Source organism: Cupressus sempervirens, chromosome 8 (genome assembly GCF_028749045.1).
Source record: "Cupressus sempervirens isolate cs-2001-9-10 chromosome 8, ASM2874904v1, whole genome shotgun sequence".
NCBI classification, from domain to species: domain Eukaryota; kingdom Viridiplantae; phylum Streptophyta; class Pinopsida; order Cupressales; family Cupressaceae; genus Cupressus; species Cupressus sempervirens.
The window spans coordinates 635,411,529-635,438,322 of record NC_143125.1 but is presented as its reverse complement, the minus strand read 5'-3'; the positions used below and the strand labels follow the sequence as shown (position 1 = coordinate 635,438,322).

At 36.3% G+C, this 26,794-nt stretch overlaps 1 pseudogene; it reads right to left on the bottom strand.

Annotated features, from left to right (window-relative positions):
- Positions 1-12,355: 12,355 nt before the first annotated feature.
- Positions 12,356-12,926, bottom strand: LOC149544034 (putative serine/threonine-protein kinase PBL2; annotated as a pseudogene).
- Between the last annotated feature and the right edge of the window lie 13,868 nt (positions 12,927-26,794).

Sequence of the window (26,794 nt, the reverse complement as noted above, 5' to 3'; positions counted from 1 at the left end):
TCCAACCTTAGATGGCAAGACTCCTTTTGAGGTATGGTGTGGCAAAAAACCAGTTGTGAGTCACCTTAGAGTCTTCAGTTGTCCAGCATGGGCAAACCTATCTTCCAAGAGTTGCAAGGCACTGACACCTAGGCCGTGTACCTTTATTGGTTATGAAGACAATGCAAAGGCTTATAGACTAATGGATCCAGAGACTCGTGAAATTTTTATGGAGAAGGATGGTCACTTTGAGGAAAGTTCACCGAGCTTATCCTCTACTCCTCTCCGCACTTCATACATAGTGGAAACTGATAGTGACACCAATGATAGTGCTTCAACAGGTTCAGATATGTGGAGTTCTGTCAATAGTTGCAGTGAGAGGTCACATCAGTCCAGTCCACGTGCTTATATTGCCACAGTGAAAGGTCCATCACAGCATGGTACATCTTGTCTTCCAGCTCTAGTTTCATTTGACTTGGGAGATAGACTTGAAGACACACATCTTCTCATTGATGATGACACTTCTACAGTTGTTGCGAGGGCTCACTCTGACCCTCATGTCCATTCTCTACATGATCAATCTGCACAGGTTGGCTTGATTGTGGATCCTTATGAACAGCAATTAGTGGAGGCATCTTTGTCAGTAGAGAAGATAGATGGTTTAGTGGAATAGGTTTAGCAGACATCCTTGCCAGATTTACATTTATTCTTTTTAGCACAGTTGGAAGGGGTGAACATTAGCATTAGTACAGGGATACTTGAGCAGGTTTTAGGGCTAGCACACATCTTTAGGACATACCTTGGGCATTGTTTCTTCCTAAGGGGAGGAACACTATTTTGCATTTTTGGACCAGCTTCTTCATCGGAGCAGCTTTCACTTGTTGGCATTCTTCTTTTTTTTTGTTTTTAGGGGGGGGGGGAGCCTATTCTGTCTCTCTTCCTTCTCTCATTATCTTTTGTATATACTAGATGTATGTTGTAATGGGGGGGTCTTGATTACTCCATCCATCGATGCATCCTTCTTTATCTCTCTTTTTGGGGGAGGGCTTTTCCCATGAGGTTTTCCCTCTTTCCCCGCTTTATGGGAGATTGCATTTTCATTATTTAAATAGGTACCTTACATGGCCTAGTAGTCGGGACCCATTTTGCATCTTCATCCTAGTTCATAAGCTTAAGCGCATTCCCCTAACTTGCACTTAAGGGGGGGTGTTGGTGTAAATTAGTACTTTACTATTTACACTTACTTAAGTTTACTTAGGTTAATGCATTATTTTATTATTTTTATTTATGAGACACTTAGGAGTTTGTGCAACCTTGTGAGTTGTCATGTTGGCAACACAGGAGTATGCACCTCTATTTGAGCACATGGTGTCTACAACACTATTTTGCATGTCCCACCCTTGTAGGCTTATCCTCACATCACCGCACTTACTTCCATGCTTAATGGAGGATAATCCATATCTGGTGGACATGTGCTTGGTTGTATGACACATTGTGATGCTAACTTCTATGCATTCTAGAAACTCTCCCGAGGCCTTTATATTTAGGCACTCCTAATGTACTCTAGTATCAAGTTATTGAATACATTGTTATTCTGATCATACTCTCTCCATTTTTGGTCTACAGTTGTGCTTGTGTTTGAGTTCTTAGTTCTTGGGTGAATTTTTCCCTTAGGAAAATTCTTACAATACAAAGATATAGACACTACCAAGCTATTTTTAGATGGTGATTCCAATGAATTTGATGCAAAAGTTGTAGATCTAATAGAAAAGAATAGAGTCCAAGCAGATGAAATTAGAAATCTCAAGATAGAACAACAATCACAAGCTATATTTCTATGTGAAGTGAGTGAACAAAAGAAGAAAGCTATGGAAGAAAAATCTATGATTGAAGAATAGAAAAGAATTCTAGCCAACAAATTGGAAGAGAAGTCAAGAGAGCTAACCAAGATTTCCAACATGGAATTCGATACCTTAAGTCAAATGATGAATGCTAACTATGAACTGAATGTCAAGGAAATTTAGATAACTACATTGAAGTTGTAGAATGAATAATTATAGAATGATCTAAAGAGAGAAAATGAATTTTTTGAAAGTTTCAACAAGAAAAATGAAGCTATCAAATACTTTGAGCAATTATTGAGATCCCCTAGATCAAAAAATGATACATCAAGACTGGGCTACACAAGTATTGAAGAAGGAGAATCATCCAAAGTTGCAAAAGAAAGGAACAACAAAGGTAAGAACTCCAAACATACTTGTCATAATTGTGGAAAGAAAGGACATACTACAAATGTGTGCAGGAGAAAAACTACCAATTAGAATGTCAAGCCTAAGAAGATGACTCATTGTCATAAGTGCAACAAGCAAGGTCATTAGGCACATGAATGCAGAACTAGGACCATGTATACACAATGATTTGAAGGATATTGCTATAGTTGTCAGAAGTATTGACATGGAGCTTTTGAATGCAGATCCAAATCTATATGGTCATCAAACAAGACAACAAAGGTAAGAAACAATGGAAACTCCTACAATTTAAATTATAATACAAGATTTAGCTTTCATTATTGTCATGAATATCTACATGTTCTTGAAAATTGTATTATTACACACTTCAATGGAAATTACAAAAGATGGTTAAGTCAAACTACATGTTTTGGATATTTGAAGACTGGTCACATCAATAAATATTGTCCAACTAGGTTAAAGGCACCAAGTTGTGAATTTGATAAAGGTAAAGGCAAGGAAAATTTTGAACAAATTAGAGATGAGATGAGAAAGACATGGAAAAAGAAATATGTTTGCAGCACATCAAATGGAGAAGGGATCACTTCACCCAATGGTTTGGGTGATCACACCTCATCAAACTAGGAAAATAAGAGGTATGTGGGACTAATATTTAAAGGATAAATCATGCATCAATTCCAAAAGGAGATAGTACTAAAAATAATACATTAGCATGAATAAAGATACAAGATTTCATTACAAATTCAAGAAAAATCTTTAAGTTTTTTATATTGTTGCTGAGTATGAATAGTTTCCTATATGTACCAAGTCAAATGCTAGTTGATGTTGAGTTGTCAGACTAGGTAGTCGATGTCGAGCTCATAGCTGCCGAATGATGGAAATGCTAATGGATCCCCAACGAACCCAAAATTGGTTATTGTTGAGATTATAGTTGTGTAAGCACTTAGCATTAAATGCAATGTTTTCAAAGGGTATATGATCGATTTTAGCTCAATTTTCATCATTTCAAAATCAAGAAAGTGTGAGAAGAGCTAGAAGTGACCTAGAAATTTATTAGAAGTGATTGTGGAAGATTTGTGTAGTGATTCATTGCCAGTTCACCAAATTCTCTAAGGTATTTCTCAAGAGCCGAGCTATGTAGTTTAAATTTTTGTAAACCCTAGCTTGTCACAAAGGCATCAAGTTCAAAAAATATTGAATGGAAAGGAATTTTAAATGTTCAGCTAGTTAGCAATGAAATTAAGTAGCTTGTATTTAAACCCATTCCTAACATTGCCTATAAACAAGACCCTTCTAGTGCATTGTCCATGATTCTGAAAAATGTGATAATGGTGCAAGATGTAAGGAAATGCTACAATTGCAAGATAGGAAGAATTAGAGAAATGGAAATAAGAGGTGCATGCAATAGATTGTGAGAAAATGGTGTTTTGAAGGAAGAATACAACATTGTTTAGAAAAAAGGGTTTAACACGAGCCCTACATTTTTTGAATGTATTAAAAACTAAGTGGATACGAATTGTGCTAAGACAAATTCATGATGGTTCCTTGTGCTTGGAAGGAGGATCAATCAAAATAAAAAAGAGAATAATTCATAGGGTTGCTAGTTATCAAACCTTAGATCAAACCAAGACACTCAGAAATGATTCCAAGTGTTTGAGAAGAATACTAGAGTAGTTTGGAATAAGAGAGGTATGCCTATAGATACAATCATATATCCTCCTATCAATTTTTCTATAAGGGTAATTTCACATAAATTCTATTAATCCAATAGATTGAATAGTGTACCCTGCATAGCTGTGGCTATTGGTTATAAAATTGTCAAGAAAGATCATACATATGAACTAGCAAAACTTCAGCTTTAAAAACTTATGGAGAACCTTGGAGCAATAAGGAAAACCAAGAGTGCATAGTGCAAGTTTGGTTCTATACTAGTTTGTATATTCTTTTATGTAAAGAACACATTTCCCTCATTTGGAATGTTAGGATGGAAGACTAATAGATAAATTTCAGTACAAATAGGTGGTTACATTGAGCAACTAGGAGAAAACTTTTAATCCATAATGACTAGTTACTTTGAAGATTTGAAGAATTGAATGAAGAAGAGACTCAGAATACTAGTTTCCATACTTGAGAAACATTATAATGATGTATGTTTTCATGTTGATGTTGACTACACATTTGTGCAAGTTGCCACACCTAGGGTAAGATGGTTGAGACCCTTAGGTTATGAGGTAAATGTATATGAAACCTTAGCAGCCATAACAACTCTACTTGTACAAGAAGTAGATATGACTACGAAAGTTTTTGAAAATTATGAGATGGTGAAACCAAAGATTGTCATGGAACTGAAGACTGCCTCCATAATCAAGAAAAAGGACAAACTAGTAAAGAAGTTAAAAGCAAGATTTGGAGATGTTGAGGAGGAAGAAGAAGAAGATGAGAAGGATAAAGAGGAAGAACAAAAACAAGCTCTCAAGAACCTCTAGCTTTAGCTCAAGGATTGGGAGAAGAAAAATAAGAGGAGATGACTGAAGGTGCCAATGGTGAAAAAGTTGAAGAACCACCCATTCTTGCCGAGTCACATAAGAGGAAGGAAAAGGCATAGCTAGTGGAAAGGGCAAAGAAAATTGTTAAACCAAGCCATCCAAAGCCTACTACACCTGCTACAAGGGTCACCACATGTGAAACCATTGAAAAGGCCAAGGAAAAAACTAAGAAAATAGAGTAAGGTGGACAAGGATTAAAAAAGATAGAAAAAGAAGTATATGCCTCAACTAGATTTTGATAAAGAGAAGATTGATTTGGATGATAACAATCAATTCAAGGTGGTGAGTCATAATCCTCTTTGTGATATTGACAATTTATGTGATTTTTTTTTAAATGCTAATTTATCATGTTTTAGACATATTGATTTTGATAGATTGGGAAAAGAAGAGAAACACCAATTGGAAGAGGCATTATATGCCATGATGTCAAAGTTTTAGACAACACCACTGAAATTTTCCAACTCTATACCTAAAAGTCTATAAGACTTAGTTGAGCAAAAATGTCTAGATTAATGCTAGAGTTTTCAAAGGGAAAAATTTCTAAGGTAGCCAAGAAATATGAAATTAGGTTCACACCTAAATATAAAGCCTTTAGCATTCTCCAAAAGAATATTGAATATGTTGTTAAGAAATCAACACAAATATGGAAACTCATTTATGTGTTAACCACTATCAAGAAAGAAGAAGCTAATCCTTCAGAGGGTAAAGATGATGGAAAAGATTATAATGAAGATGATGAAAAAGAATATGATAAGGAATATTATGAAAAAGATAATATAGTTGGAGGAGAGATAGACAAGCAAGATGATGACAATGCAACAGTTGAGTAGCAGCAAGAAGAATAGAGTGTGCAAGATACACAGTTGTCGAGTGTCATTCCTCCTCATGATAAAACCAAAACCACTAAAACTATAATAATTAAGCATGTCTTTGATCCATCAGCTTATAATATCAATCCTCTTACTATAGAATATTTAAAAAATATTTTAGATCAATCTACATTGCAAGCAAAACTATGTGGCAATCCTATTTTGGTTAGTGTGGAAGAACTGCAGAAGGTAATAACTAATGTCACAAGGGAAAAGATGAATCCACAAGAAAAACCTTCCATCATCCCTTTAGTTACTCATGTACAACCTTTTGATCCAAATAATAGTAGATACATCTACTAAGGTCAATACAATTGAGAAGAAAGTAGAAGAGAAAGAAACAATCACAAGACAATAGAAGGAAACATGATAGATAGATTCATTTGTACCTACAACACAAGAACAAGGTGCAAGTAAAGTCATAGTGATAGAACAGGGCAAGCCTAAAGAGAAAAAACTAAAGGTGAGCAAAAAAGTGGCCATCCAAGCACTAGTAGCCTTATCAGCATCTGCCACTCCTACGCAAACTCTTTAGTGGTCGAGCATAGATGCTACCCCATTACAAATGTTAGGGCCAACCCAAGCTCATCAAATGTTTTCAAGGTAATACATTATGGATAAATAATCTTTAATGAAAAAATTTTTATTCCAAAGTATGACTATGATATTATGACATTGGAGCAAATAGGCATTTTACAACAAGCCTTCGAAAGGAAAAAGAATCAAGAAATGCTTAGGAGAGAACATAGAAAGAAACAAGAACTTAAAGATACAAAGGACATCTTTCTAGATGTATTTAGCCTACCAACTCCTAAAGATACAAGGCCAATAATAGAACAATTGATAGACATAATAGAGAAGGTTAGTAATGAAGACCTTGATACAAATACAAAACTATTAGAATGGTCTGAAAAGAAGCTTCAAAGAAAAGTAAATGAGATAATATCTAGTGAGATAGTTTTGAATCAAGTTGCATTGGCAACCAAGTTGAGGATGTAAAGGAGGAACTTGAGAATATATTCTCATTAAACAAAAAACTATGCAAGCCTACACTTTTGACCCAAGAGACTAGAAGTCACATTTTGAGTCTAGAAAGCAAAATATCTACATTAGGTGCAAGCCTACCTACAAATATAGCTTAGAGTGAGAAGCATTTTAGAACATTGCTTCAAATGCAAAGTTAGTTAGCTATCTTAACAATAGATGAGGCTAACATTAGAGTCAAATTGACAAGTATTTAGACTACCCTCATTCCACATATGGAGATAATGCACAAGGAGCTAGGCTATGCTGAAACTCTATTGAAGAAAGACCCCAATATTTCTACTTTAGATAGTCTAGTACACCTTGCTACCAAGCTTGCAATCCAAATTAAGTTAGTGGATGTTGCATGTGATAACTGGGATGTAGCTCTAAGGATAATAATGGATGTCCATAAATATTTTTTGGACAAACACTCCATAGGTGTATAACCCATTTGACATTAGTGTAAAAAAGGGGGAGATATATTTTTTGGGGGAGAAATATAATATATATGAGGGAGTATGAAAAAAGGGGGAGATATACATTTTTGGGGAGAAAGTAGCAAATAGGGATAGATATCAGCTAAGGGAGAGCATATTAGAAGAAAGAGTATTAGATTTAGCACATTGAAGTCATATTGTATCAATATAGACACATTTACTCAGAAAGGAGCATAGATTTTGGATACAAATCAAACACATTGACTCAAGGGGAGTTATAAATTTTTGAGGTATACAAGTTAGTGCACAATTTTTAAATTTTTAAATTTTGTATATAAGCTAAGTCATGGATATGTTATGCTCAAGAAGATTAAGGATAATATTGTATATTCAAGTGTTTTTGACACTCATGTCAAAGGGGGAGATTGTTGATCTCAGATTGGTTTTGACAAGTGAGTGTCAAAACCCTTAAGTCATTTACTTAGTTTATCTTGAATAAGTAATACATTTTAAGCACAACATGTAAATATTAGACCATGCTGAGTTGCAATGAGTGTTGAGTCACCCATCTACCTAGTCACTCATGTGCTGAGCAGATAGACCATGCCAATTGATTAAGGAGCTGAGTAGATAGTGGACATCGAGTAATGTAGATAGTGAGTCATATTATAAAGATTAGTGCATGTAGAGCATCAAAGACTTCATATGCCAAGTGATAGTTTTGACATATTTTTTGGTAGTGGCACATATAACTATGTAAACCATTTTTGAGCCAACTTAAGATTATATTTTGATATTTTGAAGATAAGGAAAAATCTCTATTTGGATTCCCTATGTATTTACATGCAATCAATTAGAAAAAGGGAAGGATTAAGTGGTAAAATGGATGAATCTCATCTATGGATTCATACCTAACCCTAAGCCACCTAATTCTTCTTAAGGAGGACATAAACCCAAAAATATCTATGGTTGGATGGAGAGTTGAAGGTGAAAACAAGTTAGTTGGCATGTAGAGCATTCAAGGTAACTTAGAAGTTATGAAGAAAGAGTGAATTTTAGAATCAGTTAGAGAAGAATAGAGGATAGAGTAAATGATACAACATTGAGACATCTAATCATGAAGGATCAAGAAGATATTGTTTAGAGGTGATTTTTTATCAAGCAAGCAAGTGCCAACCACAAGGTCTATGCTAAGACATTTTAACAGGTCATTTTAGTTAAATCTCTTAGTAGAGTAGTCCTAATAGGCTATATGAAATCATTTAATAGAGTCATTAATTAGTTGTAAGCTGAAGTCCTCTAACAAGGCACACTTCTAACACGGTGTTGAAATCCTTTAACAAGGCAAAAACTAATAGTCTTTGTAAGCCTTTAACAGGGAAAGCCTTTCATAGGGTAGATCATGTTTCATGGTCGAAATAGTGTAACCTTCATTAAATACACTTTATTAATATAGTAGTGAAGATTTGTGGATGTCATCCCCACCCCAATTTTACCTTCTCACTTAGAGGGTTTTTGGGTAATCATATCTTGTGTTGTGTGTGAATGCTTACATGGTTATATGATTTAGATAAATATGCTTTACATGTTATTTCAACTGAATTATTGAATGCATGTGATGGATGTATGGTTAAATTTTTATGGGTCAATTTTAAATTATTGATTCACCTCACCACCCCCCCAAGAAGTTTACCTTTTCTCTTGTAATTCCAAAAAAATTGTAATTGAGGCCTGACTAATATAAGGTTTATATAAGTTCTCTAATTTTCTATTGAAAATGATTATATACATTTAAATTATATAAGTACATATATAAAAAGAGCACAATAAAGAAAAAAACTTACATGTGTTTGATTTAAATGAAGTCATCCCACTATACCATCTACATTCTCTCTCTTTTGTAATGCATCTATGATTGTCTCATTCTCATCCATTGAAATTGTCCATAATACGTTATTGGTGGGTCTCCCTTTGTAACTTTCCAATTTGATATTCATTGCCATAACCAAATGAGAATAGTGTAAAATCTTCTTTTCTGATTGGTAGTCTTCAAACATTGATAAACAATTTCTTCTTGTTAGGTATGTACATAGCTAGGTGCTAGCTACAACAATGGACCCAATTGGATACTCACAACCATCATCATCTACTCGATGACATATCAATCTTTTCTTAGGTTCCACACATCTAGCTAGCCAATATTCAATATGTTCATTTTGTACATAAATAAATTAAAGTGTGATCACAAAAAAATTTAATTAAATTGTGCATACCAAGTTGTATGAGGTTTGAAATACAACCAAAATCATGTGATGCAAATGTAACATTTGGGTCTTCATTTACTATATCATCTTAAAAATCTATGTCAGTGTTTGCTAATAATTTATGTTACTGATCTTCAACCCATTATGTATTCTTTCATTCCTCTTATTCAAATGCAAGTCAAAACTAATAAAAAAAAAGCAAGCTCGCTAGTCCATACACTCCAAGTGTTAGAATCCGAACTCCTAAATGAATGTTATTTAACTAACCTGCTAATTGTGTCATAGGCATATCTTGAAAGGATATTCTTCTCTTCAACTAGGTAGAAGAAACTTCTAATTGTAGAATTTAGACTTGATCTCATGTATAAATATTTGTTACACCATTCCACAATATTGAATTTGGCCTTTTCCTCAAATTTTAATTGCTCTCTGCAAAGGGCTCTCTTCGCGCATGCACTAGCACCATCATATTCTCCTTTACTATGTCCAACCTCAAAAAAATCCACCCATGTTGGATATTAGTTTTCCTATGTGACCTACTCAACCAATAAAATATTCTAGCATTCTTGAATTTTCTTGTACAATTATTTGGCCATATCCAATGTTGTGTCATTTGAATTTATCTCTCTTTTAAATTATCAAAAAAAACTTTGAAAGAATATTGGACAAAATTAGTTGAATGAAGTTTATTATCACTCATATATAAATGGTATTCTCTCAATATTTTTTGATCCTCCTTAGTACTATTAGGTACATGCTTATAAACGTTATGAACATAAATTCTTACTTGCACTAAATTGTAATGTTGTGGTTGTACCTCATCTTGTGGTGCAAGTGTGTAGTTCTCTGCAAAGTTAATAACAAAAAGTATGGTACGAATTGGAAATGTATTCTTACATATGCAAAATTTTCTATCAATTTGTCTAGTATTGAGAGTGTTTAGCATATTTTGGTATGATCACACTCTTAAACTCATCCATAAATGCATGATAACTAACTTTATTTGTAACTAGATCATACCTTCTTCCAATCTTCCCATCTTTCAATAGTTTTGAATCTTTTTACATCAACTAATTTTATTCCAAAAGTAGTAAAAGAATTTTCATGCAAATATTCATAAAAAAAAAAGAAAGATTGCAACACATATCAAATGTACCAAAAAGACATGCATTTAAAATTAAATATTGGCCATTAGGTGGCTTACAAAGAAAACCTAATATGAAATCATTTATAGTTTGAGGTATTATTCTTATACTACATTCCTGCAATATTTCTATACTATGGATGCTACCATGTATAGATCAAAATACTTCATAATGGTAATGAAATTGAACATGACTTTTACAATATTTGATTCTTTCCTTGTTAATCCTTACGTACCATGGTTTACACTTTTCAAATAATCTTTGACTAATGGTAATAGTTAACACCTTATCATCTAAAAAAATTTTGAATAATTCAATTTGAGTCTTGTCAAAAAGGTGTTTTGGATGTGGATCACATATTTTTGAGCCAATTGTCAATTTAAGAGCATCTATTAAATTAGGTGATACTCTTCTATTATCCTACCAAAAAAATTCAACCAAATTTTTGGCTTCACTAATATTAGATCTCATGAGTCTACCAGTAGAAGTCAATCTTTGGTGTGTCAGGTGACTTCATTTAAAAGGATTCACACTAATTCATTTAGTTTGTCAAATTATGGTGTCCGTACACAAGTGTGGTATGCTCCTAAAATAGGCATTTTGAAAAAGTGATTTTTAAAGATCCATACCAAAACAATAATCTATCATATAGGCATACAATTCAATTACATATTCAAAAAGGAGATTCTAAATGCTACAATTTTTATTTATGAATTTTTTTAATATTTTATATCTAAATACCTTCAATTTTGGCATCAATAGACAATATATTTCAAAAACATGAAAAACACTTCAACTTTTTGACCAAAAGTGAGACCCAACTTATACAATAAAGATTGGTATTTATGGATAAGTTAATATGAATGTGTATTTTATTGTTTTTCTATCCTATTAAGGAAAAAAAACTTTATAAAAAAATCATTAAAATGATTTGTGGAAAATGAAAAAAGTAACATCTAAGAATTATCTTGAACTTTGTCTATATCAAATACTATCCACAAGACTACTAAATAAAAAATAAATAAAACACCCACTTCAAATCCCTACATTGCAAAGATGATCATAAGCCCACAATCAATGTCATACAATACAATATATAACACATCCCACTTCCAAATTAATTTCCTCTAACTAAAAATACTTTCAATGTTTCTTCATTGGCTTTGAATTTCTTAGTACACTAGTTAAGTCCAACAAAATTGGAGGTAGAAAGTAGGCTTTATAGACACAACTTTACTCAAATTAATATGTTGTAGCCAAGGTTTCCATCTATAACTGCTCATTTATGGTAAAAGTAATGGAGCATGCCAATAGAACATCACAAAATTCATCTTCCATAGACACTTTATTTTTGTATCTATTAATTTATCACTTATTCCAAAATTTTGGAACATAATATATGTTTTTATTTTAAAAACACATGTAAACTTTAAGAATAATAAATATTTTCTATCTACAAAAAAATCTTTAAAATTTTATGGGTTAAACTAATGACATTATTATGACTTAAGAACAAAATTTTTCAATCCCCAACAAATATCTCAAATATTTCTAAAAAATAAGCCCTTTAATATGATTGACGTAGAATACAATTTTTAATCACCAGTTAATTTAAGTTTGTTATCTATAGTTCTGTACGAACGAATAATAAGAAAAAATAGACTATAGAAATTATGATTAAAAGTATATCATTGTGAATAGATCATGTATCTATTGGTCAAGTTGAATAGTTCCAAATGAACCCAATGCTAATTGTCTTCCTTAGTGAAAAATAACATGAACAGGTAACACCAAATTGTATCCCCTATTGCCTCTGGTGCACAGAACATGGACTAGTTTTTCATGTGGAAGTTACAATTGCAATCTCCTCTTCTTCTTCCTGCCCAAGACTAACATGTTTGTGGGCGCTGCTCATTAGTGAAGCGATTTTTGTGAGCACAAGATCCATAGTAGGTCGCTCTGCCTTATCAGGGTGAGCACATGTGAGTGCAATGTTTCCAACAGTGAAGGCTTCTTCTATAGAAAAGATGTCCCACCCATCTTGTTTAAGTTTAGAGTCCACAGCTTCTTCAAAACGGTTGTTCTCTATCATGTGCCTCACACCCTGGAATATGAAACTGACTTGAACCCCGTGCTTCATCAACATGCCTCTGCCCCGTTATCATCTCCAACACAATAATCCCAAAGCTATAAACATCGTGTTTATAAGACAGCTTGTTATTCCAGCAATACTCTGGAGCCCAATATCCTTTAGTACCTATTATTTTATCAGTTGACCTCTGTGTGCCCTCCCAATCCACATGCCTAGATAACCCAAAATCGACAAGCTTTGCCTCGTTATCCTTAACATCCACCATGTTATTCTGAGGCTTGATATCAACATGAATGATTTTATGGGAGTGTAAACTCATGCAAAGCTTTCTTCCCCAAATTTAAGAGACTCATGGCAATAGCTTTTGATATAAGAAATCTGATTAAGTGTGAGGTTCGAATAAATATGTCTAGGCACAAGTGGTAGTTCTTGATTAGTGGAGAGACCTGAGTCTATATCTACAATTCTTCCCCGTTCTCCAATTCCATTTATTTGAATTGTGTAATTACTATGAGGAGTAGTAGTTCTCAGAGGAGCCATTTGCAGATTGGAAGATAAGCTTCATTGAACCTAATTTTGTTGATCATCAGATCGCTCCTTTATATTTACTTGGGGTGAAGATAAAGGGAAACTTTTTCCTTCTCGTTTTTGCTCGGCTTCGTAAGTCATCATGGATATGATACAGATTATACCAAAAAACACAATTGCAATCACTGCACCAGAGGAAAATGAAAAAAAGTAAAATAACATTGTTGCCAAATGTTTTTGATGGGAAAAAGTAAATTTCGAAACTTACAAATTACTTACCCATTAAAGTAGTAGGAATTACTGTAGATGATTTTTCAGAATTATTGAAACTTCTTTCTGTGAATACGTCTGATAAAATGGTAACTGTCATTAGTTAACAACAGCAAAGAATAGAGCAAAATATAAGATTTTTATGTTTTCGAGAACAATGAGATTTTACCCTGGGGAGGAAAACCTGGTTCAAAATCTGGTTGGAAAGGAGAAGAAGCTGGTTGAAAATCCAGCTGCAAGGTTGGCATCTATGCTTTTTATCTATCTGTGAAAGTAAAATAAAATAATTTTTCTGTAGTTTAAAATTTAATTATATATATATAATTATTATAAAAGTAAATTTTTTTGTAAAAATATTAATTATTTAAGATGCAATATGGAAGGAGTAAAAAATTCTGTGCAGAAAGAGTTTACCAAAAAAATTATTTATTTATTTTTGAGAAAATTTGGAATAAAAAGTTCGAATAATAGCTCTGCTAGGGTTTCTTGCTTGATGCAAACTTTCAGTTTTCTTGTGTATGACTCTTTGTCTGAGCTTTCCTTCTATAGGCACCATTTGTCAAACTGCATTTACTGCAGGAGCTTTTAGGTTAGGATATAATAGCTCCGGCTAGTGGTGAATCAATTATTTTTGCTATTCACGCTGCTGCTTCAGACTGCCATGGTGCCGCCTTAGAACAAACACCCATGCAAGTTTGTCCCAAAGGTCTTTCACGAGGTAATCTTGACATAATCCTTCCTTTGCAAGAATTTGATGCTACTTGTGACTGGTTAGAGCAACATACCTTGATAGGTTATTTTGTTGGTAGGACTCCTCCTGAAGCTATGCTCTGAGACTAGGTTAACAAATGTTGAACTCCTCATGGAGTCTACCTTGATGTTGTGCAAAACTTTACTGAAGGTTTTTTTAATTTTGCTTTGCTAACCTGTCGCAAGCAAGCATGGTCTTTAACAACAGACCTTGGTCTGTGCATTCCTCTCTGCTTGTTTTCCAAAAATGGTCCCAAGACTTCACAGTCTTGAATGATAAAAAGATTAGAGTTCCTATGTGGGTCAAGTTTCTAGGTCTTCCTTTGCCATGCTGGCCTTTCATTGAGTCCATTGCCAAAAACCTTGCAAAAGTTGTCACCAAGGAGCCTAAGAATTTTTTTAATGCTCACCCATAGCAATGCATTTGCATCAAAGTTGATCTTTCCAAGGATCTCAAGGATTCTATGGATATCTAGATTGGAGCTCAAACCTTCTTCAAGAAGGTTCTTTACTTGAATCTACCTAACACCTATTATAGGTGCTAGTTCGTAGAACACAATATCAAGGATTGCCCTTTGGCTATGCCTAGGGTCAAGCCCATGCCTAAAGAAGTGCTTGCCAAACTAGTCGAAGGAAAAAAGGAAGAATGGTTTATTCTTGGGTGCAGAGGCAAGGTTCCCTTGAATCCCTTGTCCCCCAAGCAATCTTATGCGACGATCACTACAGTTCCTCCTATTCCCACAAGAGCATCTGCACTAGCTAGTGTGGGGATAGAAGCAACTTCTACAGCATCTATTCTGGGGGGGTTTTGGAGGTTCCAAACCCTGCTAACTTACACAAGGGATTAAGGCAACCACCATGGTTTCTATCTTGGCTAGGATTCATGCTCCTCTTGCAGTTTCTTCCATCGTTCCATCAACAACAAGACATTCTTGTAGTCCTTTTGGATGTGTGGAGATACTAGAAGTGAAATAGAAAGCTGTAAGGTTAGAGGATTTCTCATTTGACTTCCATTTGGTTTCTACCTTCTTGTAAAATAGCTACTCTTCTCTTGAGGATGAGGATGATATGGAAGAGTTCTCATAAACTTTCTCTCCTAGAATGTTAGAGGTCTTTCAGACCTCCCCCAAAAATTCTATGTCTGCGACACCCGTCATAGACTTGGTAATTTAGATTTTCTCTACCTACAAGAAGTTAAGATTTTTGGTTTCATGCTTTCTGCTACATGCTGCATCATTTGGTAGGATGGCATTATGTTTTTCTCTTAGCATGAACTTGGCTGAGGTGATGTAGCTACTCTCCTATCACCTCACCTTCATTCTGCTATTATTTCACATCGTTCTAACCCCACTCATAGAATTATCTGGCTTTTTCTTTCCATTCACAATCATTCTTTTGGAGTCATTAATGTTTATGCCTCCAATGATGTTGTGGAAAGGTCCCAGTTGTGGGTTTGGTTAGCTGACAACTTTCCTCCTACTACTTGGGTCATGTGTGGGAACTTCAATATGGTTGAAGTGGCATCTGAAAAAGATGGCATTCTGCCCCTTCGGTGGATAGCTGAGGAAAGAGAAGCTTAGTACTACATGCAAAATAAATTGGGCCTTTTTTATCCCAATAAAAACCATCACTAGGGTAGTGGGGTCTGGCACACTTGCTCCAACTTTCGAGTTGGCTCTGACCGCATTTTAAAACATCTTGATTGTGGTATGATCTCAGCGCAATCTTTTTTCTCTTTTTCTAAAGATCAAGATCTACCTGTCATTCCCCTAATAGATGTGACATTATCTTACCACTATCCCATCTATTTTGTCATTTCTTGGCAAATAGTTGTCCCCAAGGTGGCCAAGTCTCAGTTCTTCCTCAATGCGTCTATGATGCTGCACACTTCCACCATCTTTCACATCCAACATGTCTAGAATTTGGAGCCACGTTTCCCATCCCAACGGGGATGGATTCAATGGTGGAATGATGCCATTACTAGAACTACTCAAATTTTGCGCATCTATGGGTGCCAATAGGAAATTTTTAGGAAATGCTCTTATGAAGCCAACACCCTCGCTCTCAAAAAAGCCTTTGAGGCTCTCACCTTCAACTGCTTTGATGTGGATTTGCAAATTCACCTTGCTAAGCTTTACCATGACAAGAAAATTGCTGACAACTATGCTGCCTGTGGAGCTCAAATCAAGGCCTGTCTCCACTGGTTGGAGGTTGGCGATAAAGCTTTGAAGGAGTTCTTTCAGGCTTTTCGGGCCCGTCATACCAATGTTGGGATTAAAAAGATCAAATAAGAAATGACTATTCTGTCCAGTCTCCTTGACATCCTACAATCATTCGTTCATCATTATAAGAATGTCTTTGCTTCATAGGGAAATTTGGTTACTCAAAAGGAAGCTCTTAGAAAGTGTATCCCTTGTTACTCCAAACTGCCTTGCAGTTGAGCAACGTGCTTTTGTGAGCAACTTCTTTCCCTTAGAGACCTTAAAGAGGTAGTTTACTCCATGGCAGATGACAAGTCTCCTGGGTGTGATGGCTTTCCCTATGAATTTTACAAACACCTCTAGGAACAAATAGGTCTTGACCTGTGCAAAGTCTATCTCGAAGCATATCATACTAAAAGCTTAGGAGCAATAATAAATAAAGGGAATATAAAATTCATACCTAAAGCTGATGATCCTGAGGACATATGCAATTGCAGGCCCATTACCCTTCTGAATGTGTCTTATAAGATCATTGCAAAGGGGCTCCCTCTCAAAATCAGGCACATGTTGCCTTTAGTTGTGCGGCCTGAGCAAACTGGCTTCATCAAGTCTAGATATATTCTTGACAACATCATTGCTATCTAAGAAGGTATGGAATGGGTTCGCAAGTCCAAGTAGCACGCTATCTTTTCAAAGATAGATTTTGCTAAAGCCTATGACGACATTGAATGGCCCTTCATCTTGGCTATGCTTCAAGCTCTAGGTTTTGCTCCCAATTTTTTCTAGTCCATGGAGATGCTCTTTTGTGATGCTAATGCTTGCATTACCATCAATAATTCACAATCTGAGGCTTTTGGACTTTTTCGTTCAATCAAGCAAGGTTGCCCTCTAGCTTCAGTGCTTTATATCCTTGCTGATGAAGGTTTTGGTTATTTGCTAGCTCATTTTGTGTCTTCAGGGCTGGTTCATGGCATTTCCTTGCCTGAATCTTCCTCCCAATTAGTCAATGGTCATTTTGCTGATGATTCCTTTCTTATGCTTCTTATGGATGAAGAAAATATCAAAAATGCTTTAAATTGTCTAGACACCTTTTGTCAAGCCTCTAGCTCTGCCATCCAATGGCATAAAACAATCTGCTACTGACAGTCTTTTTTGCCAACTCCACCTTGGCTCAGCCAGTTCCAATGGAAATGGGTTACTCACGTGGAAATGTTCCACTTTCTTGGCATTCCCTTTGCCTTCCAAGCCTCTCATGTGGAGCTTTGGAATGTTGTACTGGCCAAGATTAGCAAAAAGCTTGACTACTGGATCACCAAGCCACTTTCTCTTGCTGGTAAATTCCATATTTGTTCTAAGATTCTGGCTGCCACTCATGTGTACTATTCTTCTTGTTGGGCGCCCTCCAAAGCTTCCTATCTCAAGTTGGAACATTTTCTCAGAGATTTTCTTTGGGCTTCTAGTTTTGACCATCATGGTTTTCACAAAGTTTCTTAGGATTTTTGTTGTCTCCCAAGGGAGTCTAGTGGTCTTGGCCTACTTTCAACTTGAAAATAGGGCCTTCCAAGCTATTTCTCGGGACGAAGCCTGAAAGATTTTGGTAAGGCACTACATTTCTTCTGGCTTCCCTGTTAATAGGCCTGTGTGGAAGGGGATGTTTTTTCAAACCCTTTTCATCATGCATGAACCAGTGGCCATTCAGGGCTCATTTGTTATTAAGAGTATCTGGAAAGCCTAGGAAGCTCTTAAGTCGTGGCTTCGTTAGGTTAGAGATGAGTTTTGCAATGGGCTTTCCTTGAATCAACATAACATTTGGTGGTCTCCCCTATTTGCAATTCAAGGTACTCCTCTCACCAAGATTCAAGGTGCTAGTGCTATGCATTTTTCAAACATGGCATCCAAACTCCTAAGGATATCTTTTCAAGAGTCACCATGAGTTTCAAGTCATGGGAAGATATGCAAGTTCAGTATCGCTTTGTTAGTATGGATCAATAGACTTTTGACCTTCTACTATCTTCCATCCTTGTGCACCCAGTTCATAAGGTGGGGATTCAGTGTATTTAGCCTTGGTGGCATGATTGGAAGTGGTATCCTGCCACTCCTTTTGCTAATTATAAGCCCAATATGGGGTACAAATGACTCTCACCCCATCTTTCCATGGTTGACATGCTTAACCAGTGGTGGCATTTGCAATCTTCACTTTCTCAATGGAGAAAATGTTTTGACACCATTTGGAGTGCTATTACAGAGCCCAAGATTACCCACTTTGCTTGGTGCATTTCCTTCCAACATCTTCCCCTGGGGCCTTAGCTCAAGAACATTGGGGTTCCTAGTCCTAGATGCCCCTTCTATCGTCAACCTGAGTCCTTTTTATATATTTTTCAGTTTTGTAAGCGTGCTCAAAATTATTAGCATTGGATTCATGATTTTTTCAAGCCTTTCAGGCCTGAACCATTTTCATGACACATGTCCCTGTTGGGTGATTCCTCCAGAATTCCTCGAAAATTCACTTAGATTTGGCATACCTTTAGGATGAAATTTTTTTTTCTCTATGGAAAGATAGGAATGTTGTTCTGTTCACTCACACTTTTTTGGATGTTAACATTGCTATGTACACTAAGGCATGCATTTGTAACAATGTGATTATGTAGATCCAGGTGCAAGCTAAAAAAGTTTCCCTAGAAGTTGCTCACTTATAGGAATTGTTAAATCATTGGGGCAATGCTCCTTGCACCATTGGAGAAGTTCCTCTGGATGTCTCGGCTAATGCCAATATGCCTCATGGCCGTCATTCTCACCGCTAGTCCTCAGGTCGCCACTCACACATATTGTGCTCCCAAGCCTCCTGCCACCGCTCTCCCAGTGGTGGTGATGGTGGATGGAGGCACCGCTCTGCTTCCCCACCCCATGGTGGTTTTGGCTAGTCCCTAACTCCTCCTCCTGGACCTCATTGGGTGCAATCTAGGAAATTTTCTCGCCTGGCTTTGGCAATTTCTCCTCCGTGGCTAGAGGTTAAGGATGTGGAGGCTGCCCTTGATCCTATTTCTACTGATGATGGCTTGAATGTTCCTAGTCCACCCTACAATTCCACTGATACATGGAGATTTCTTGATAAAGATGATTCTCCTCCCTCGGCTAGCACTGGCTTGGCAGCCTAAGGTTTTTTATTCTATTTTTTCTATGAATAGTTGTTGTTTGTGGGTGAGACCATGTTTTTAAGTCTGGCTTCGCCCGTGTGAACTCTTTCGTGGAGTGATCTTATATCTCTTTTTTTGTGAATTGTATTCTTAGTATATTTTTTTAATAGAAAAAGACTATTCATCGAAAAAAATCATTTTTAAATATTATAAACTTCAAACGTTTTAATTTCATATGTCAAACATAAAGTATATAATTAGTAAGAAAACTGACAAATTTCTAATTGATTTATAAATATAACTTTAATATCAAGTGAAGCTGTTTGAATATTACAATAGTACTAATAATAAGAAGTTTCATTAATGAAGAACATAGACACTTTATGTCACTAAAATGTAATCTTATTCAATAATAATATCTATTCTTTTGCAATTGTTATTACAAGGAAATTTTGAAAAAAAACAACTTTCTTCAAATTAATTCTTTTTAGAAACTTGAATTTACCCACATCCAAAAATAAACATCTCCAATCCTTTTGATACTTATTACTAGCACTTGCACTTTGAAGGGTGGAAGAGTCAAGCCGATAGTCTTATATACTTTTGATGATGTTCTCGAATAATTATTCATCAATTCCAATTGTCTACTACCCTATCCTCATCTTTATAAATCTCTCTCAATTCACACACATAGATACTCCTTTTCCCTCCATATTTCTATCTTATCTTACCCCTGTTAATTATTGTTAGTTGGACAGCTATTATTTCTGACCCGGAAATAGCAACACTATTTATGGGTAGCTTGGACAGCTGTTCGTCCTTATCTATGAATAGCGGTTGTATTTATGGGTGGTTTGGATAGCTGTTTGTCCACTTGCCAAAAATTAGTAAATGGTTATTATTTACTAATTTTAGTGATTCCTTTTGGACACTTTGCAACCAATTCTATTATTGGCTGTTGAGTTGTCTTAATCTCAGCCGTTGGTTAGATTTAATCTCAGTCGTTGGTTTACCAACAGGAGTAGTATAGAAAAGGGTCATTGGGTCATTTGGATAGAAAGCTTTGCAGGGTTAGCAAGGAAACTTTTGGAGAAACAGTCTTGCAGTGTTAGCAAGGGCACAGTGAGAAGCTTTGGTGAAGCTGTTTTGTAGTGTTAGAAAACAGTCTTGCAGTGTTAGCAAGGGCACAGTGATGAAGCTTTGGTGAAGCAGTTTGTAGTGTTAGCAAACAGTCTTGCAGTGTTAGCAAGGGCACATTGAGAAGCTTTGGTGAAGTAGTTTGTAGTGTTAGCAAACAGTCTTGCAGTGTTAACAAGCGCACAGGGTGAAGCTTTGGTGAAGCTGTTTGCAGTGTTAGCAAATAGTCTTGCAGTGTTATCAAGGGTATAGTGAGAAGCTTTGGTGAAGCAGTTTGCAGTGTTAGCAAACAGTCTTGCAGTGTTAGCAAGGGCACAAGAGAGAAGCTTTAGCAAATAGTCTTGCAGTATTAGCAAGGAAGCTTTTGGAGAAGCAGTTTGCAGTGTTAGCAAACAGTCTTGCAGTGTTAGCAAGGAAGCTTTTGGTGAAGCAGTTTGCAGTGTTAGCAAACAGTCTTGCAGTGTTAGCAAGGGCGCAGTGTTAGCACAGGGATAGCAGTGAGAAATATTAGCAGGAGAAATTAGGAGGTTGTCGGAGTTCTGCCAGTGTGAGGCAAGGAATTTTGTATCTCTTGATTTGCTGAAGTTTAATATAATTTCTCATCTGTAGAACTGGTTTTCCCTTAGGGGTTTTTCCAGGGACAATTTGTCCGAAAATATTGTGTTGATTCTGTTGCGCATTTCTTTCTGTATTTTAAGTGAAGTTGCAGTTGTGTTATTTTTCGATATTAGCTGGGAATTTATTTTCAGCAGTTTAATAATCATTTGTGATAGGAGATTAATAATCAGTGACTGCAATAGTTTGATTTTTCACATGGTATCAGAGCATTGTTAAGGGTAGAAGAGTTTTGCCGTAGGAAAGAAATTTTGATCTCTTTAGATTTATTATTGCTTTAAACCCTTGAGATGGCTTCAGCTGGTTTGAGAGATCAGGATAGATTGGATGGTGCCTCAAATTTTGGTGTCTAGAAGGCCAGAATTTTTTTATTGTTGGAAGAGAATGGTATCAAGGATTATGCTACCAGTGGTGTACCTGTACCAACGGATGCAACACAGCTTGCAGCATATAGGAAGGACGATGCCAAAGCGAGGAGGATTATCCTTGATGGTGTCAAGGATCATATTATTCCACATATCTCGGAGCTAGATACAGCAAAGAAGATGTGGGACGCCATTCTAAATCTGTACCAGAATGCTACCACTAACAGGAAGTTGATTCTCAGAGAGAAGCTAAAGAATACCCGGATGAATCAGGGAGAAGACGTCACAAGTTACCTCACCAGGCTCAGACTTGTCAAGGATGAGTTAGCAGCTGTTGGAGATAGCCCTAGTGATGATGAGCTAGTGAGAATAGCCCTAAATGGGTTTACTAAACATTGGAGTGTCTTTGTTCAAGTTGTCATTGGACGAGATACTTTACCGAGTTGGGATCGACTATGGATTGATTTCACTCAGGAGGAGTTTAGACTAAGTCTTGTCAATGGGGCCAACAAGAGTCAGAAAAATGAGGTGGAACAAGAGAACGTTGCCCTAGCGGGTAAAGGGAAAGCAAAGAAGGGATCTAGCAAAGGATCAAATTCACAAAGTGAAAAGAAGAAGAAGGACCTTTCTAAGGTCAAGTGCTTTGGATGTCACGAGTTTGGCCACTATGTCAGTGATTTTCCAGAGAGGAAAAAGGGTAAGAAGCAGGTGGCAGCTTCAGGAAGTGCAGAAGAACTCTCCAGCAGAATGGAAGATGAGTTTGCACTCATAGCTTGTATGGTTAGCTCAACCTCATAGTGTGTTTGGTATATAGATAGTGGGGCGTCATTTCATATGACAGGAGTTAGAGAGTACTTCTCCAATTACAAGGAGGAGGACACCAACATCCAGATTTCTATGGGAAACTTGTCCAAACTCAACCCTGTTGGGAAAGGGACTGTTTAGTTTCAGAGGGAGAATGGAAAGATAATTCCTCTTCATGATGTGTTATATGTGCCGGGCTTAGGTATGAATTTGATTTCTGTATCTGTTCTTCAGGATAGGGGGTATAATGTACTCTTTAGAGGGACACATGTGTTGATTAAGCACAAGGATTGGAAATCACCCATAACTATTGGAGTTAGGAGTGGTCGCCTTTATAGATTGCAGTTTGATACTCCTAAGGCGCTTATGAGCAACAATAATCCTAGAGATCTTGGAGAGCTATGGCATAGGAGGTTGGGCCATATTCATCATGGAGCACTTAGATTGCTTCGTGAGACAGTGACAGGTGTTCCGGAGGTGAGCACAGAGCATGACGATGTATCTAAGGAGAAGGATGTAGATCCCACTTTATATAGATAGGTGATTGGTTCGCTTATGTATTTGGTCAACACTAGGCCAGATATAGCATTTGCAGTTAACTCTCTTAGTCAGTTCATGGTTGAACCAAAGAGAATGCATTGGATAGCGGCTAAGCATGTGCTACGTTATTTGTGTGGTACAGTCAAGTATGGGATCAGATATGTTCGAGGTGAAGGTCTCAGGTTGATAGGCTATACTAACGCAGATTGGGTAGGAAGTACAACAGACAAAAGGAGCACTTCAAGGTGTTGTTTCAGCTTGGGATCAGGAGTTGTATCTTGGTTCAGCAGGAAGCAGAAGTTTGTGGCTCTAAGTTCAGCAGAAACAGAATACATAGCAGCTAGCATGGCGACATGTGAAGCTATATGGCTTCGAAAGTTGTTAGTAGCCTTGTTTGGTCAGAAAGTTGAGACTACTGTGATACATTGTGACAATCAGAGTTGCATCAAGCTGTCTGAGAATCCAGTGTTTCATGATAGGTCTAAACATATAGATATCAGATATCACTTCATCAGAGATTGTGTACAAAGGGGAGTTGTTCGACTACAATACATACCTACAGATGAGCAGGTAGCAGACATTCTGACGAAGGCTTTGGGAAAGGCCAAATTTATCTTCTTCAGAGATAAGATGGGTGTCATGCAGAACAGCTTCCTTGCTAAAAGGGAGTGTTAATTATTGTTAGTTGGACAGCTGTTATTTCTGACCTGGAAATAGCAACACTATTTATGGGTAGCTTGGACAGCTGTTCGTCCTTATCTATGAATAGCGGTTGTATTTATGGGCGGTTTGGACAGCTGTTTGTCCACTTGCCAAAAATTAGTAAATGGTTATTATTTAGTAATTTTAGTGATTCCTTTTGGACACTTTGCAACCAATTCTATTATTGGCTGTTGAGTTGTCTTAATCTCAGCCGTTGGTTAGATTTAATCTCGGTCATTGGTTTACCAACAGGAGTAGTATAGAAAGGGGTCATTGGGTCATTTGGACAGAAAGCTTTGCAGGGTTAGCAAGGAAACTTTTGGAGAAACAGTCTTGCAGTGTTAGCAAGGGCACAGTGAGAAGCTTTGGTGAAGCTGTTTTGCAGTGTTAGCAAACAGTCTTGCAGTGTTAGCAAGGGCATAGTGATGAAGCTTTGGTGAAACAGTTTGTAGTGTTAGCAAACAGTCTTGCAGTGTTAGCAAGGGCACATTGAGAAGCTTTGGTGAAGTAGTTTGTAGTGTTAGCAAGGGCACAGGGTGAAGCTTTGGTGAAGTTGTTTGCACTGTTAGCAAACAGTCTTGCAGTGTTAGCAAGGGCACAGTGAGAAGCTTTGGTGAAGCAGTTTGCAGTGTTAGCAAATAGTCTTGCAGTGTTAGCAAGGGCACAAGAGAGAAGCTTTAGCAAACAGTCTTGCAGTATTAGCAAGGAAGCTTTTGGAGAAGCAGTTTGCAGTGTTAGCAAACAGTCTTGCAGTGTTAGCAAGGACAGAAGGTAGGGAAGCTTTTGGAGAAGCAGTTTGCAGTGTTAGCAAACAGTCTTGCAGTATTAGCAAGGAAGCTTTTGGAGAAGCAGTTTGCAGTGTTAGCAAACAGTCTTGCAGTGTTAGCAAGGAAGCTTTTGGTGAAGCAGTTTGCAGTGTTAGCAAACAATCTTGCAGTGTTAGCAAGGGTGCAGTGTTAGCGCAGGGATAGCAGTGAGAAATATCAGCGGGAGAAATTAGGAGGTTGTCGGAGTTCTGCTAGTGTGAGGCAAAGAATTTTGTATCTCTTGATTTGCTGAAGTTTAATATAATTTCTCATCTGTAGAACTGATTTTCCCTTAGGGGTTTTTCCAGGGACAATTTGTCCGAAAATATTGTGTTGATTCTGTTGCGCATTTCTTTCCGTATTTTAAGTGAAGTTGCAGTTGTGTTATTTTTTGATATTAGCTGGGAATTTATTTTCAGCAGTTTAATAATCATTTGCGATAGGAGATTAATAATCAGTGACTGCAATAGTTTGATTTTTCACAACCCCTCCTCACCTTTCACTCCTATATATCTATATCTTATTCCATTGATTTCTTGTTTATTTATACTCTGTATATATTCTATTTTTCTGTCTATATGATATACATCAATCACCTCATATATCTTTAACATTCCTTCCTTCTTCCTATTTCTCTCCTCCTTCTCCCCTCCTTTTGTCTCTCTCTTCATAACTATCTATTTATTGGACTTCAATATTCAATTTTGATTCATCTATCTATAATTCAAAGTTTTAAGTTTTTAACTTGAATTTACTTGTAAGACATTTATATAATTGACAAAGTCCTTTGAACAATACTTTAGTTGAAACATACTTTGTTTTTATGCAAATTAAGCTCGTCAAGATCCAATTGTTGTAATATAAATTTGTCAAGATATAAATTTGAAGATTCTGTACCATCATCTTCACCCCAATAAAATATCTTTCCAGACAATGCCAATTCATGACTAAAATGACATTCTGAAATCTCATTATTCAAGAATGGTATTGTGTTAATTTCAAGAACATCTCGAAAAAGACTGAATTAAGCGGTATCCAAATAGAATGGTGAGGATTATAGAGAAAGAGACCATATAGTATTATTTTATTAATCTGTTATCTCTCAATGATAGTTTCCATGCCGTAAAGAAAAAACATGGAAGATTAATGTCATGCATTCATAGTTTTGAGTACAATTAATTTTTAATTTATTGACACATGAAAAATCATATATTCAAAACCTTATCTGGATGGAACCAACTCATCCAATCCTCGCACGCCAAGATGACTCATTATTGTTTCACAAGCAGTTTCCTACTTGACTCATTATTATTATTTTACTATTCATGGTTCACATCTTAAAAAGTTTGATATTTTAACAGATGAGAGAGAAAATGTTTTGAGTAACATACAAAAATTTCTGAGTCTGCTAAGACTTCTAGGCCTTGCTCACATTTAAATGCAAAGTCGTTTTTCATATAGAAAATTCTTACGTTTTAGTCTAAACTCTAAGGCCCACTGCTTCTTAATATAATAATACTACTTAATGATTGGCCATATCTGAGGAGAGAAAATTTTCTAGATTTATTGTGGGCATTATTTAATCTATCATCAATAAATCCTCCCTGGAATATCACCACATCACATACCAGGCTCCCAGCGCAGTTCAATGTTTAGTGCAATTTGCAGAAGAATTGCCAATCGTGCCCAAAAGTTTTCTGCCGTTTTTTAATTTTGACGGCGTCCGACACTGTCGGAAAGTCGGAAAGTCCCATCCTAAAAAATTCATAATTAAAAAGTTATACTAACACTTTGATTTCTTAGATTTAGGTAAGTTAATCTTCAGAATTGCATTATCGCTCTACAGATAAATTCCAATTATGCAATAATATAAGGCTATGAAAATCATATACGAGAAGAACAACTTCCTGCTAAAATCATTATAACTACAGATATTGTAATGATCAGATGAACAAAGGAAACCTCAAGTAACAATCAGAAAAACAAAAATATGTATGAAATCAACAAAAAAGAGACTGAAAAGTTCCACACCTTGAAATATCAGATCTGAGAATCCTGCAGAATCTGGGATATTTTGTTTGAAGAATTCTTTTTGGAGAGCTCAACTGCAATGACACACTACGCTATATTAGCTTTACAATGGAGAAAATAGCTTTGTATTCCGTGGCTGTTTCATTAGGGTAGTGCAAGAAAAGTATTAAGACGGGGAAGAGTACGGGAAAAAAGAAAAAAGGAAAAAAACATTGAATAGTTGATAAAACCGCATCAGCAATTGGTAGTCAGGGGTCTTCCTTTTATTTTCCTCGTTGCTTCTCCAACGCAACCCAGGCCAAAT